At 39.8% G+C, this 14,732-nt stretch overlaps 2 pseudogenes; both read left to right on the top strand.

Annotated features, from left to right (window-relative positions):
* The window catches only part of LOC149147517 (CBL-interacting serine/threonine-protein kinase 26 pseudogene), a 72,199-nt pseudogene extending 65,678 nt beyond the window's left edge, over positions 1-6,521 (top strand).
* Positions 6,522-6,586: 65 nt separating this feature from the next.
* Positions 6,587-11,967, top strand: LOC149147516 (CBL-interacting serine/threonine-protein kinase 26 pseudogene; annotated as a pseudogene).
* Positions 11,968-14,732: the final 2,765 nt, after the last annotated feature.

Raw genomic sequence — 14,732 nt, 5'->3', positions numbered from 1 at the left:
TTGAAACAGAACCAATAAGGAGTTTCATTGCAGGTCTTCTACCTCAAGAGTGTGAAGATTGTATTCAGGAGGAATGCAATAGCTTGAAACATCATTTGCAGGATGCAGGTGTTTAGAAGCACACACTTGAACCAAAGAGTTGTGGAAACTCTAATAGCCTTGAAGAGATTGATGGTGTTCCAAAGGGAGCCATTTATTCATTTGATTCACCTCCTCATGAAGGCAGTAAAGGTGAAAGAGAAAGGTATAAATATTGTTCTAAACATTTTCCTTTTGATTATGTTCAGCATGGTAAATTTCCACATAAGTATGGGAAAAGAATTGCATGTTCCTTTTGTGGTTTGGATAACCATAATGTTTCTAGATGCTGGAAGAGAATGGCCACATACAGGAAACTTTTGAAGGAAAGGAATCAAGAAGCCAAAGGTCCATTGGACAAGGAAAATCATGTTGTCAATAGGATCCACATGTGTTGCACTTACTACCATAAGCAAGGGCATCTCGCTGAAAAGTGTTGGATTCTGAATCCAACAATGCTTCCACAAAATCTGAAGAAGGTGGAAAGATAAGATGGCAGAAATGGAAATGAAGCTTCCATGAATGATGTGTTTCACGATGAGTCACTTGTTGATGCTGATGTACAGACAAAGGAAAGACCTTTGAAATGGATTTGGTAAGAAATGGTTAGAGTTATTATCCAATTAAAATTGCATGTCTTTTGATTCGATGCATCTATTTGCATTTCTTTGTTAATGGAATGCAAGTTGCAGGATTTTGCCAAGAAGTTCAATGGAAAAGTTGAGTAGGAGACTCACTTTGTTGCTGCAACATTATGTTCATTTCAGCTTCGAAAGTACATCGTGCTTAAGCGAAAGTTGAAGGATGAAATGCATGCATGAGAATGATGTGCATGAACATAGGGATATTGATGATTTCCTTGTATTTAAACATGTATGTGTGATTAACTTGAAGGGTTGATTGCTTTGGCATGCATGTAATGCAATATTGACTTGAGAAAAGTTGATTTGGTCTCCAAGATGGAGATAATGATGAAGTATTTCATCTTTTGAAAAGAATCCTTGAGATATTTTCCACATTCTTGACTTGAAGGGTCATTTGTTTTAAAGGCATGTTTTGTGGGCTTGCTATCTAGTCCATCATTTGTATGCAAATGTAAGACATGGAGGTATTCACAAGATGTGAAAATCTGTTTCTTTTGTGAAGCAGGATTTTTAAGCCATCCAACTGTTGTCTGTATTTCTGTTGTTGTTAACAGTTGTTGTTGATAGCTTGTCAAACAGGTACAAATGAAAATTTTGTGAAGCAGATGTAACTTAACATTTGTTTGAGCCACCTTGGATCAATGGTCAAGGCAAAGAAGTTCAAACTACCTTCTGTGACCATCTCAGCAGGAGTTCTGCATGAAGTCAAGGAGGAAAACCGTTCTTGCCAAGAGGACCAGCACATCCAGGAAGGAGAGTGGTCAAAGGCTTTGGTTAAGAGGCACTATTCAGAGGCAAGTGTATGGAGGCTGAAAGAAGAGGGTGTTGTTACTCTCATTTACTATTCATATTAGTATGTCAGTTTTTTGGAGACCAAAAGTTATTTTAGTGGGAAGGTGTGATCCAAAATGGATCTTGGATAGACTTCTAAGTCTGAAGTGTTCCTCACAGAGGAAAATGAAATTCCAAGGATGCTCTTGGAAATAGTCCCATTGCATAGATCTTCTCATTCTAAATCTACTGCAACTTGAATGGGCTAAAATGGACTTCGGATGAAGAAGTTATCACAGAAAGAAGATTGCCTTTGTCCTTTGAAAAATGAGGCATTTCTTCTAAAAATGGCCTAAAAGGCTCCTTAAGGAAATCGCATTGCAAATGTGCAAAGGGGTGGACTTAAGGCCAGGATGGAAGGACCCCCAATCAACAATCTCTGACTAATCACATTGGAGGCAGGCATGTATGCGATATCGGGACCCCAGACTTGCGATAATGCGATTATTCAATTGCGATAATCGGCGATCGGAGTGATCGCAGATCATAGACCCCCGCCGATGCGATACGCGAGGTGCAATATCGCCGATCGGCGGATCGATGGATCGAAAAATCTACGATTGGGTGATCGGTGATCCCTGATACAAAGGGTCATTGGGCACATGACTTGTGATAAGCTTATAAGGGCCGGATCCGATGGGAATTATAAGCCTGATTGCATAAAATTTGAAATCTAGGTTTTTCAGATTTTCTGTGTATTAGCGAATTTCCACTATAAAACCGAAATACAAAGGAAATGACCAGAAGCGATAAAGCCGGACCCAAAAGGTTTATAGATGTGGATTTGGGTTATTAGAGTTTCGTGGTAAGTGGTATTGGATGGGCTCCGCCCGATCCCATACACTAGCCGACACGTGGCATGGCGCAGGAGAGAGAAAATTGCCTTTTTGGGCTGGTAATATCCGTGCACATAAGCCACCCGAAATGGTTGTTAGCCATTGGATTAGATATCACGTAGATCAACGGTGGGCTTGTGACAACCATGAAAGGGCGGACCTGATAGGGATATGAGCGTGATTTCATAGAATTTGAAGTCCAGGATATTGCGCCTGATAGTGTATTTCCGGTAAAACTCTGTGTATTGGAATTTTGTTCCATTTTCGGGTTTTGCCTGAAGGAAAACCCCGATTCCTTTGTAACTTCCCCTGATCATTATGCCACGCTACAAGTGGGTGTTTTATAGACAATGATGTGTTTGTAATGCAGAGAGAGCCACATAGTTAGATGGCCAGTCAAAGAGACAAGGAGCAGAAGAAGTCACAAATCCGCAGAGTAATGATTACATGCAGAGAAACAGCTGGGGAAGCCAAGGAGCCAGAAGAATGCCTCAAAGAAGCCAGAGAGCATGATTGAGGAGCAGAGCGGGTAGCTAAGGGAGTTTTTGGATTCGCTTGGAGGTCGAGCGAAAAACCAGAGAGATGAAAGTTGTTGAGACAATTGCTTGGAGGTCGAGCGAGCTGCTAATAGCTCACAGAGCCAGAGCCAAGAGCCAAGAGCCAGAGCCAGATCCAAGAGCCAAAGCTAGAGCCAAGAGCCAGAGCCACGAGCCAGAGCCAAGAGCCAGAGCCAGAGCTAGAGCCGAGAGCCAGAGCTAGAACCAGAGCCAGAAACCCGGAGAGCTTCAGAGCCAGGGATAAAATGGTGTTCTAAAACCATTATGTTTAGTGTAAAACAGTGGAGTTGAGCATGGAGCTTGTAAAAGGACTTATGCCATAATCCCAGAGATCCTAGTCGAGTTGACTAGAGCTCAAGGAGACGTAGCCTAAGATTTTTGGGTGAACTCCATATTATATTGTTGTTCTATGTGTTTGTCTTATTGTTGCATTATTTACTGTCACATGTATTTACATATCAGCATAGACAACTGAATTTAAAGCATTGAACATTTAAAAATAAACACAAGCATACACCTATTTCAAGCATTATTAATTTTGCAATTGGTTAATCATAATATCTTGGGAATATTTAAGCTTTGGAAGTGGGAGAGGTTCTTGTACGCTTGACAAGAAGCCTTTAGTGTCCCATTTTCAAATCACCCATGCATATGCAAAGGAATGTTTTTGTAGCATATTTAACAATTGTTTCTTTTAAAATTCTTCTAGGTTATTATTAATGTTTAATGTTTTACCTCGAAATATTTCTACCAAGGAATTACCAAACTTCACCATAGAATGAAAAACTACTTTAGATTGACGAGATGATGAATATTCAATATTACATTATTCTTGAAAACTTTGATATTGTTCACAATATGAAGAATAATCATTATTATTCATCAAATTTATCAATTGATCCTCCTCATCTATTTTTGAAAGAGAAAATATTGGTTGAATATCCTCAAATTCTTCTTTATCATCATCAATCCAAACTTCACTTTATACTTTAGTTATTATTTTTGTAGGTGGATATAATGTGAATCTCTTAATAGAGCTACCGTAAAAAATGTACATTTCACTAGATCTATAACTTATGAATGCATCATTTGTAGCTAGCCAAGGTCTAGCAAGGATCAATGGATGGCCTCCTGTGCTTTTGAGTTCGATGGTTTAGGTGTTACTATGGATCTAACATTCCTTGTTCTGGGGATAGGAGGTTTTCCAAATGGGTACGGTTTGGAGCCTCTGTTAGAGTTGGTCTTGTCAATCCTCTGTTAGAGATCATTTCTCTTGTTGCATTTCATTCTTAGGTGTCTAATCCCTTCCAGTCTAATTGCACTCCGTTACGGGGCATGCCATATTCTGACGGAAGGACCCAATCACTCATTTACCCCTTATGTCATGTCCTGCTGGCTTAGCTCTGTTTATTAAAGTTCATTAAGACAGTCTTGAAATCATTTACAGTCTTGTTTTTATCGCTTGATAAGCAAAGAGTCAACTTGGTCATTAGGTCTAGGGTTTGCAAATTTTTGTTCTCAAAGTGCTTCAATAATACTTGTAGGCCAGAGGAAGGTTCAATAAGTCTCTTATTTCAAGAGTTTGATCATCAGTAATGCTCGAAGATGATTCTTCTCCAAAACTCTGTTTTGGAGAAGAAATCGTCAAATTTGTTTTTGTAATAAATTTGTATTTTAAAGTCTTCCATCATGGAGTACTTTGAATGCAGCCTCTGGTTATCTTTCGCTGAAGTCTAACACCATCATTTCTGCAGAAAATCAACCAAGAAGGAGCCATTATTTAAGTCCGAAAGTCAGATGGAAATGAAAAACAGAGTTCACCTTTGAAAAGTTCAAAGTGCCAAAGTTCTACATTATTGGAAAGAGAATTTTCCAAATGAAATCAAGATTCTTTATGTATATGAAATATTTTTATGTTTAAATGGTTCATTTGCAAACAAGTCCTCAAAAAAGCCGAACCAAATTGTGAAAGAATCAAAGGGTTGGTCTGAAGGCTGAAATTGTGTGTGAAATCCTAGCGCGACGCATTGAAATTGGGCGCGACGCATTGGGCGCCTTAACACAGTGTAATTTTACACTAGCGCGGCGCACCCACATGGCGCGGCGCACTAAGCGCGCGTGCGACGCACATAGCCTCCAAGCAGGATATCATACCAATTTTGAAAAACGAATGCAATTCTCTTTTTGCAGGATTCCAACACGACACATCTGAGCTTTGGTTGTCGAAGCCTTGTAGATCTGAGGCAAGAATAGGGATTGTAAAGGACTTAGGCTTTATCCTTGACAGGTTATCAGGAAATTTCGCTAAAGTGAAGAGGGCAGTTAACGTCGAAACAGGGCAGAGCTATGTCGTGAAAATTTTGGACAAGGAAAAGATTTTCCACCGCAAGATCATCGATCATTTCAAGTGCGAAATATGCACTTTGAAGCTCATCAAGCATCCAAATGTCGTGAGATTATACAAGGTATTGGCGAGTAAGAAGAAGATATACATTGTTCTTGAATTTGTGACAGGGGGTGAATTGTTCGATAAAGTCTCGCGCAATGGCAAGCTGAAAGAAAGCGACGCGAGAAAGTATTTTCAGCAGCTTATTAAAGCCGTAGGATATTGTCACAGCAGGGGTGTCTACCACAGAGATTTGAAGCCTGAGAACGTTCTTCTCGATGCAAATGGAAATGTGAAGATATCTGATTTCGGCCTCAGCGCGCTGCCTCAGCAATTTAGGGAAGACGGTTTGCTCCATACGACTTGTGGAAGCCCTAATTATGTGGTAGCCGAGGTCATTTCCAGCAGAGGATACGATGGTGCTCCTACCGATGTTTGGTCTAGCGGTGTCATTCTCTTTGTTCTTTTGACAGGCTGGTTGCCATTCGACGACAACAATCTTGTTGTGTTGTATTATAAGATCTTCAAAAGCGACTTCAAGTTTCCGAAATGGCTCGCTACTGGGGCTCGAAAATTGATCAGAAGAATACTCGATCCCAATCTGAAGATGCATATAAGTATAGCAGAAATAGTGGCAGATGAGTGGTTTAAGCAAGGCTATTCTCGAGCTAAGTTTGTGGAGGAGAACACTTGTTTGGATGATGTGGATGCAACTTTTACAAATTCAGAGGACCATATGTACAGGGAGGAAACAGGGCCAGTTCTGATGAATGCTTTTCAGTTAATAGCAATGTCAGGAAGCCTTGATCTGTCTGGATTCTTTGAAGAAGAGGACGCCCGGGAAAGGAAAACAATATTCACGTCCATGTATGCAGCCAAATATATCATGCAGAAAATTGAAGAAACAACCAAAGCCATGAGGTTTCAAGTTGAGATAAAAAATAGCAAGCTAAATTTACTGCATGTCAATCCGAAATCGAAGGGGAACGGACATCTTTCTGTTGGAACGGAGTTGTTCAAAGTGAGCCCATGTTTACATGTGGTAGAACTCAGGAAAACCGCCATCGACAAAGGACAGTTCAAGGAGTTGTGCAGGGAATTGTCAAGTGATCTTAGCTTGCAAGTAGATATAACGTGTGGAAAGATAGAGGTGGAAAAGCTCACTCTCACCGGTCAGCCACGACATTGACTGTAACAATTCACCAGGTATCAAGGCTGAGAATCTGCAATGGAGTGTTTTAATTAAAAAAAAAAATGTCAATTAAACGGATTCCGACGGAATGCCAGGGAAGGTGAAGAGTCATAGACCAAAAGCCAAAGATAGAACAAAGATATCAACCATAGCAGAGAGATAGGAACGTATGGTCTATTTTTTGTCTTCAAGTCATGATTTCATGGGATCCACGGTACATTTTTTCCTTTTAATTGATCACCAGAGAAAAACAAGATGTAACGCTGCTCTTTTTCAGAATAGGTTGTTGGCTTTCCAACTTTTATTATTTCATGATTAAACAGCTCCCCATTTGTGTTGATCTGTTTTCCCATAGATTGAGTCTATTTATTGTATTAAAAAATCATTTGTAAGGGTTGGAATTTCTGGGAGCAGTATGGAGGACAAACCCAGCGTTTTCATTGTACAATTTTGGAAGAGATTTTAATGAAATGATGCAGCTTTGATTCCTAAGATCCATGTGGTGTGAGTTTAGCATATGTTCTTCTTACTGTTTCGTGAGTAAATTGTTATGTTTTCAGTTCATTCATAATCGTTTCCAGCTGAATGTTTTTAAGTAAGAAAGGTAGAATTCAGTTTATTTCTTTGCCTGGGAAAAACATTCATCCTCAGTGTGTCTTCTTCTGTCTGAAAAGGATCCATTATATATGCCCTTTTCAGCTTCTCAACAGTCTGTCCACTCCATATCATTTCAGTTTGATTGCGAAACCTCATGCCTATCTTGCCTCACGAAATAATCTGTATTTTTGAGTTAATTTCTCAGCTACTACTGTCCTTTGGTCACATACAGCCCATAAAATTCAGTCATTCAATCAATTACCCCTCTTTCATATCTATTTACTAGCCTAAAATCAGTTCTCATTTTAAGTCATCTCAGACCCTATTGAGTATTTTTACTGAGTTGATCTGGAGAGAGCCCTCTCTTGTCCTCGTAGGGCTAGCTACGAGACTGAGCGTGGTTTGATGTGGACCTAGAACCTTGTCTTTTCAGCCTGAGACAAATCTAGGCTCTAACATGGTGGCGACCATACTGGGGACGAAAATGGTTTGCTTGTAGATTGTCTTGCCCCAGTACATCTATCAAGTGCAGATCTGATTGTTGATGGTGAACAATGATCAGACATAAGATAGGTTGAAATCATTCACCCGACGACTTCATTCACTGAAAAATCCAGAGATCAATGCTTCATGGTGACTCCACTGCAGAGAGATTAGTAGCTTTGAGTTTTTCAAGATGGAACGGGTTGCAAGGAGATACGCTCCTATGAGCCAAGATCACATTCCAGGTTTTCCAAATAAAATTCCTAAGGTAGATTGGTCAAAGAATTTGCCTACGTTTAAAGATGATGGTAGGAAGGACGCTGCTTTACATCTAGTTCTATTTCACATGCATATTCGCAAGTTGAAGGTTGATTTTCCTGAAGATTGCTTGATGAAGATATTCCTGGCCACTCTGGAAGGTGAAGCCCAATCTTGGTATGAAAATTTTCCGCTTGCCTATATTTAGTGTTCAAAGGATTTTCATGCCATGTTCATTGAAAGATATAAAGACTCTTATCCATCATTACATTTAGTTTAGGATTGTTGTAAGCATGCTTATGGTTTTATTGAAATCCTTGAGAGATATTATGAAGATGATAATTTCATGGATGAAGAGATCATGGAAGCCCTGTATGAAAACCCATTTCAGCAGCATAAAGACGATCATGAAAATCTACAGCAGGGTCAAAACCTTAGTACAGTGGAAGATGAAGGAGTTTTGCATCTTGATAGTCAACAGGAATTACATGAAATAGATCTGCAGTGTGCATATGGTCAAGAAGGTGATGGTGGAACTTCTTCCATTTTTGAAAAGGATGATAGTCCTATAAGCAGCTTTATAGATCAGCGGGTTGAAGATGTCCATATAGTTGAAAGTGATGAAAGAAAAAGTGTCATTTCAGATCTGGTGGACATAAAAGATGATATGCAGGAAGATGATGTTCCAATCTCAGATAATGGGGATGATAAATCAGATCGAAAGATAGATTGTGATGAGGAAAAAGAAAGTGGCATGGTTGAGGCTGCCTCAAATGGACAAAACAAAGTTACAGACCTAACTGCCCCCATCTCACCAGAACTAGATCTTCATGAGGAGGTAGCTCATTCCCTCTATGAAAAACAAGACGAGATCTTCGTTCAAGTAAGTGAAAAAGTTTCTCTAGATGAATTTATGGTAGATGATAGAAATGATAGTGTTAGGTTTCAAGAAACATCTGAAGTTTCTTTTCTCGTGATTGATGAAAGTAATGAGAATCCGGCTGTCATATCATACGAAGATGATCTACAATATATTCAGACTTCAGCAGACCAGACCATTCAGGATTCCCTTTCATATTCTTCTTCATATGCCCCATGTTTTGAAATGTTTTTTGAGGAGGAGATTTGCTCATCTACTTGTTCAGAATTTTTTGAGGACCGGGAACACGCTTTTACTGAAGTACATTATGAAGGAAGATCATAATCAAAGGAGAAAGACACCTTGCTTCTTCAGCAGGAGTTAAAACTTCATGTTTTTTAGGATCCAATGGCAGATCTGTTGCAGTCAGCAGTGAAGGTGATTATTGCAGTCTTCAGTGATGAAGGAGATTATGGTTGACTATATTTTTGGATGCCCAGTTACAAGTGTATATTGTTGACCAGAAGATCTGATTAGGAGAATCAATCAAGAAGGCATCTACTTGATTGGGTACATTGGCATTTTGATATAGTTTGATTGTATATTGCCTTATAAGAAACACAGGTGGTCATGTACTGCCACCAAGCTTTAAGTTTTAAGTTCAGGTCTTAGTATTTTGAGTTAGTTTGTCGAGTCGGTTTTTCAGTCATTTCAGTTTCATAATTGAGTCTGTTTGAGTGAAGTTTCAGTCAAATAAATTGAGTCAAAGGTCTTGTGTGGATTTCTTGAAATAATGGACTCCATAGCCCAATGGACAAAGGCACTGTCTAGCTCTTCCAGAAGTTTGCTGTTCTTGGCACCTCCAAGGAGCTACCATCCCCATTGGAGCCAATGTTAGAGTCGGTCTTGTCAGTCCTCCATCAGAGATCATTTCTCTTGTTGCATTTCATTCTTAGGTGTCTAATCCATTCCAGTCTAGTTGCACTCCGTTACGGGGCATGCCATATTCTGACGGAAGGACCTGGTCACTCATTTACCCCTTATGTCATGTCCTGCTGGCTCAACTCTGTTTATTAAAGTTCATTAAGACAGTCTTGAAATCATTTACAGTCTTGTTTTTATCACTTGATAAGCAAAGAGTCAACTTGGTCATTAGGTCTAGGGTTTGCAAATTGTTGTTCTCAAAGTGCTTCAATAATACTTGCAGGCCAGAGGAAGGTTCAATAAGTCTCTTATTTCAAGAGTTTCATCATCAGTAATGCTCGAAGATGATTCTTCTCCAAAACTCTGTTTTGGAGAAGAAATCGTCAAATTTGTTTTTGTAATAAATTTGTATTTTAAAGTCTTCCATCGTGGAGTACTTCGAATGCAGCCTCTAGTTATCTTTCGCCGAAGTCTAACACCATCATTTCTGCAGAAAATCAACCAAGAAGGAGCCATCATTTAATTCCGAAAGTCAGATGGAAATGAAAAACAGAGTTCACCTTTGAAAAGTTCAAAGTGCTAAAGTTCTACATTATTGGAAAGAGAATTTGCCAAATGAAATCAAGATTCTTTATGTATATGAAATATTTTTTTATTTTTAAATGGTTCATTTGCAAACAAGTCCTCAAAAAAGTCGAACCAAATTGTGAAAGAATCAAAGGGTTGGTCTGAAGGCTGAAATTGTGTGTGAAATCCTGGTGCGATGCATTGAAATTGGGTGCGGTGCACTGAAAAAGCACGACGCATTGGGCGATTTAACACAGTGTAATTTTACACTGGCGCGGTGCACCCACATGACACGGCACACTGGGTGCGCGCGCAGCACACATAGCCTCCAAGCAAGATATCACACCAATTTTGAAAAACGAATCCAATTCTCTTGTTGCATGATTCCAACACGACACATCTGAGCTTTGGTTGCCGAAACCTTGGATATCTGAGGCAAGAATAGGGATTGTAAAGGACTTAGGCTTTAGCCTCGACAGGTTATCAGGAAATTTCGCTAAAGTGAAGAGGGCAGTTAACGTTGAAACAGGGCAGAGCTATGCCGTGAAAATTTTGGACAAGGAAAAGATTTTCCACCGCAAGATCGTCGATCATTTCAAGCGCGAAATCTGCACTTTGAAGCTCATCAAGCATCCAAATGTCGTGAGATTATACGAGGTATTGGCGAGTAAGAAGAAGATATACATTGTTCTTGAATTTGTGACAGGGGGTGAATTGTTCAATAAATTCTCGCGCAATGGCAAGCTGAAATAAAGCGATGCAAGAAAGTATTTTCAGCAGCTTATTAAAGCCATAGGATATTGTCACAGCAGGGGTGTCTACCATAGAGATTTGAAGCCTGAGGATGTTCTTCTCTTTGCAAATGGATATGTGAAGATATCTGATTTCGGCCTCAGCGCGCTGCCTCAACAATTTAGGGAAGATAGTTTGCTCCATACGACTTGTGGAAGCCCCAATTATGTGGTACCCGAGGTCATTTCTAGCAGAGGATACGATGGTGCTCCTACCGATGTTTGGTCTAGCGGTGTCATTCTCTTTGTTCTTTTGATAGGCTGGTTGCCATTCGACGACAAAAATCTTGTTGTGTTGTATTATAAGATCTTCAAAAGCGACTTCAAGTTTCCAAAATGGCTCTTTGCTGGGGCTCAAAAATTGATCAAAAGAATACTCGATCCCAATCTGAAGATGCGTATAAGTATAGCAGAAATAGTGGCAGATGAGTGGTTTAAGCAAGGTTATTCTCGAGATAAGTTTGTGTAGGAGAACACTTGTTTGGATGATGTAGATGCGGCTTTTACAAATTCATAGGACCATTTTTACAGGGAGGAAACAGGGCCAGTTCTGATGAACGCTTTTCAGTTAATAGCAATGTCAGGAAGCCTTGATCTGTCTGGCTTCTTTGAAGAAGAGGACGCCCGGGAAAGGAAAACAATATTCACGTCCATGTATGCAGCCAAAGATATCATGCAGAAAATTGAAGAAATATCCAAAGCCATGAGGTTTCAAGTTGAGAGAAAAAATAGCAATATAAATTTACTGCATGTCGATCCGAAATCGAAGGGGAACAGACATCTTTCTGTTGCAACGGAGTTGTTCAAAGTGAGCCCGTGTTTACATGTGGTAGAACTCAGGAAAACCACCGGTGACACAGGACAATTCAAGGAGTTGTGCAGGGAATTGTCAAGTGATCTTAGCTTGCAAGTAGATATAACGTGTGGAAAGATAGAGGTGGAAAAGCTCACTCTCGCCGGTTAGCCACGCCGTTGACTATAACAATTCACCAGGTATCAAGCTTGAGAATCTGCAATGGAGTGTTTTAATAAACAAACAAAAAAAACGAACATCAATTAAAGGGATTTCGACGGAATGCCAGGGAAGGTGAAGAGTCATAGACCAAAAGCCAAAGATAGAACGAAGATATCAACCACAACAGAGAGATAGGAATGTATGGTCTAGTTTTTGTCTTTAAGTAATGATTCCATGGGATCCATGGTACATTTTTGCCTTTTAATTGGTCATCAGAGAAAAACAAGATGTAACACTTCTCTTTTTCAGAATAGGTGGTTGGCTTTCCAACCTTTATTAGTTAATGATTAAAAAGCTCCCCATTTGTGTCGATCTATTTTCCCATAGATTGAGTCTATGTATTAAAAAATCATTTGTAAGGGTTGGAATTTCTGGGAGCAGTGTGGAGGACAAACCCAGCGCTTTCATTGTACAGTTTTGGCAGAGATTTTAATGAAATGATGCAGCTCTGATTCCTGAGATCCATGTGGTGTGAGTTTAGCATATGTTCTTCTTACTGTTTCATGAGTAAATTGTTATGTTTTCAGTTCATTCATAATCGTTTCCAGCTGAATGTTTTTAAGTAAGAAAGGTAGAATTCAGTTTATTGCTCTGCCTGGGAAAAACATTCATCCTCAGTGTGTCTTCTTCTGTCTGAAAAGGATCCATTATATATGCCCTTTTCAGCTTCTCAACAGTCTATCCACTCCATATCATTTCAGTTTGATTGCTAAACCTCATGCCTATCTTGCCTCACGAAATAATCTGTATTTTTGAGTTAATTTCTCAGCTACTGCTGTCCTTTGGTCACATACAGCCCAGAAAATTTAGTCATTCAATCAATTACCTCTCTTTCATATCTATTTACTAGCCTAAAATCAATTCTCATTTTAAGTCATCTCAGACCCTATTGAGTATTTTTACTGAGTTGACCCGGAGAGAGCCCTCTCCTGTCCTCGTAGGGCTAGCTACGAGGCTTAGTGTGGTTTGATGTGGACCTAGAACCTTGTCTTTTCAGCCTGAGACAAATCTAGGCTCTAACAACCTCTATAAATAAGGGGCTCCCTGAACCACTCACAGATAGAATAAAACTGAAAGGTAATTCCTTAGAGGAGGGGTTTATCCCCAGTGGGATAGAACATGTGAGACGAAGGAAATTCAGGTCCTGAGCTATGATAACCATCCTTCCTGCAAGCTACCTATGGGATAGGACGGGCCAAAGATGAATACAGTAGCTAAGTAGTGGGCCAAGGAAGGAAAATAGTAGCGGGGGTAAGAGTTTGTTTACCTGTTCTATAGGCCCATACATAAGTAAGTGGCACGGCATTGAATTTAGTAGCAGTGGGCTGGGTTAGGAAGATCGCTTACTATCATTCTATCCTGGTAGACATCCCCACCCAATTCAATAAGCAAGGCCTCAATACCAAGGAAAGTATTTCTATCTAGTTAGATAACGATTTCTTGGAGCTAGTGCCCAAGGGCTACTCGTTGGTTGAGGTAAATAATGCATGCATTTTCCGACTTGCTAGATCTCTATGTGTTTTCAAGATGTGCTAGTTGGTGCCTAATGGGACCTGACTGAATAAGTGGAGAAAGGGCAGGAAGGAATAATGTTCGCAAAAATACTTGAGGTTCTCTCAATTATGTGGGTGAGGTGTTACACAACATTTTTTCACTATCCCTATACTCCCTGTTCCTTGATCCTGGAGGACCACTACAGTGAATCCTGCATGCTTTACCTTCATGAATAAACTCCCATTGTGTCCCTCTTCATGAGAAAATCATTTCCCTTTTGCACCATTTCCCTTGAAACTTCTATTTTTTCCAGTTTACAAGACTGGTGCTAATGGCCTTTGTCTCCCCCACGCAAATGTGTAGAGATTAGCACTACTCCTCGCGCCGACCGGAGCGACTGAGCTATGTTTCAGTCATGTCGGTCCTATTATGGAAAGTTTTTAAATTAGAGCCGAAGCTTCCAGCTCTAGAAGCTCCATAACGGAAGTCTGGTAAATGGTTTGGCCAAATGGGGTCAAGGATGACAGTTTGGGCTCCTTTCCCTTATAACGATGGAATTACCTCAAAGGATAAGTCCTTATCCCATGAGAAGGGGATCCATATCCCATCTATATTTTCTATATAAACCTCCCTTCTTCCCAAGCACAAACTAGTGTGAGTGTTATAGTTGCAAAGTTTTGATGCTATTTTGGGGTAGACAAGCAAGCTAGTACTAGTTGTAGCTATCTAGTTATGTGAGGGAGAAGTGTGTTTTGGTTTGAGTGAAGCCTAAAGGGAAGAAATTTAAAATTATTGTTGTTTGAAGCCATCATGGAATGCTAGCAGAAGTGTGTGGGAACCTAGTCTTGTCAAAGGAAAACTGCAACGTCAAGACGAATGGTTATAATCTCTCTTTGATATTAATATATGCAACTATCGATTGATTTCCTACATGTTTTGTAATATTACATATTCATGGCTTAATGTTTCTTGACTTGTTAAGTAGGTTGAATTACAATTTGTCTATTATTATGTTTGTGTGTTGTTGTTGTTTACTTGTTTCAGGAGCTTGAATAAGGAAGCGAGAGATTGCTGGAACGAGCAAGCAAGGACATCATCAAGCATGATAAGCAACCAAGAGGTAGGCCCTCTTGATTGATTCTAACCTAAGGAAATCTTACATAGAATGTATCTGTTGTGGCTATATCCATTATTGGGCTAGAGGAATTCATTCTTGTCTG

This window comes from Pinus tabuliformis, chromosome 9 (genome assembly GCF_031772625.1).
Source record: "Pinus tabuliformis cultivar Carrire ecotype Pingquan chromosome 9, CPIR1, whole genome shotgun sequence".
In the NCBI taxonomy this organism is placed as follows: Eukaryota; Viridiplantae; Streptophyta; class Pinopsida; order Pinales; family Pinaceae; genus Pinus; species Pinus tabuliformis.
Note: the sequence above shows the minus strand (reverse complement) of the source record. Positions and strands in the feature narration are given on the sequence as shown.